Raw genomic sequence first — 1,744 nt, 5'->3', positions numbered from 1 at the left:
GGAGGGATCCACCAGAATTTTGGGACATACTCCGTAGAAAAAATGCGAACTTGTCAAGGTGGATTGGGCATTGTATAAACATATGATCATTTTAGCTTGACAGAAGAATGGATTGATGCCTCAACCACAACCTTCTTAGGCATCTTCAACCCAATATATTGCCTCGATTTTGTGAGAGGAAATATTCGGTGGATCTATTTCTCATTTCTCACTATAGCTTTTTTTTTGAATGATGGTAGGATTAGAAGGCGGTACTACAAGTCACAGCCCCAAAGGAGGAATGCACCACATAAAACCAGTGCTAAAAAGGAAGAAAAGAAAACGTTCTGTTCGGTTTATTAAGGAAAACTGGGCGAAAACCTGAACAACGCCTAGCTAGAGTAGGCCTAAAGCATGACAATACACGCCAGAAGGCCAACACCCCACAACTCACCCGACTGGGCACTCAGCGCCTTCACCGCTACCAAAGTACATAACGAAAACTTCGCATCAATCCGTGCTTCCACAAGCATATCTTCGAAACCCGACGACATTGAAGAGGAATGCTATATCCAATAGAGGAAACATATGCAGATTCAATCCTGTAAGGTTGGCTGACGTAACTCGTCTTACGCACCTTGCATATGGAGGGTGCTTTTTCTGCTCTCCCAGATGTCATGCAAGCCACTGCGGACCACCTCCACGAGCCTTGAGTCCCTCTGGCCGAGGTTAACTCACTAGTAGAAAATGGGGCTTTTGTCCTGGTTGGTAAGGGCCTTTAGTCCCGGTTTTTGAACCGGGACTAAAGGGTCGTTACTAATGCCTCCCCCCTTTAGTCCCGGTTCTTACACGAACCGGGACTAAAGGCCGTCCACGTGGACGCAGCCTGGAGCTCTTTTTTTAAAAAAAAAAATTGCGATTTTTTTTATTTTATTTTTTTGATTTTCAAATTTCTGAATTATTTTAACCTCTAATCTCTAATCACCACCCCTCATCACTGCTCAATTTATCCTCTAATCTCTAATCACCCCTCATCATTCCAAATCATCTAACTTCCCGGACGGTCACCCATCCTCTCACTACTCCAGCCTAAGCACGCTTAACTTCCAGGTTCTATTCTCCCTCGTTTCCAAGTCTGCACATGTTGTTTTCCTGACAATAGTAAGATGTCAATCCTATTAACCCTCAGGAATTTAGCTTGAGCATGAAGTGACACATTTCACTGTTTGAGTTTGAAACTATTGTTTTAAAAAACAATAATTATTTAGTAACACTAATATTTCTGGAATAATTAGTTTGACCATTGTTTGACCACAGTTTGACCGATTTGACCATAGTTTGACCAGATTTGACCAAAATTCAAAACAACTGAAATAATTATTTAGTAACACTAATATTCTAGAATAATTAGTTTGACCATTGTTTGACCACAGTTTGACCACAATTTGAAATTTTTTGAATTTTTTGCCTCTCCAGATCTTAAAAGCCCCGTATCTTTTTTTCTGTTAGGTTTTTGAGGATTTTGAAAATGTTTAACGGGGTTCCCCCGGTTAAATTCGGATGTAACTTTTCGAGTAGATGATTTTTCATATAAAAAACTTTTTCATCCGAGTTCATATGCAAAAGTTATGCCCATTTTAAGAAATTCCAGAGAGATTTTGCAAATAAAGTCGAAATTCATATTTGTTAATTTTCCCAACAACTAGACCACATATCACATGGAAAACTTATTTTATTTTAATTTTTTGACACTTCCATCATTTTC

The sequence above is a fragment of the Triticum aestivum genome, chromosome 7D (assembly GCF_018294505.1).
Source record: "Triticum aestivum cultivar Chinese Spring chromosome 7D, IWGSC CS RefSeq v2.1, whole genome shotgun sequence".
Lineage (NCBI taxonomy): Eukaryota > Viridiplantae > Streptophyta > Magnoliopsida > Poales > Poaceae > Triticum > Triticum aestivum.
The sequence above is the reverse complement of the archived record's forward strand: the minus strand, read 5'-3'. Positions refer to the sequence as shown.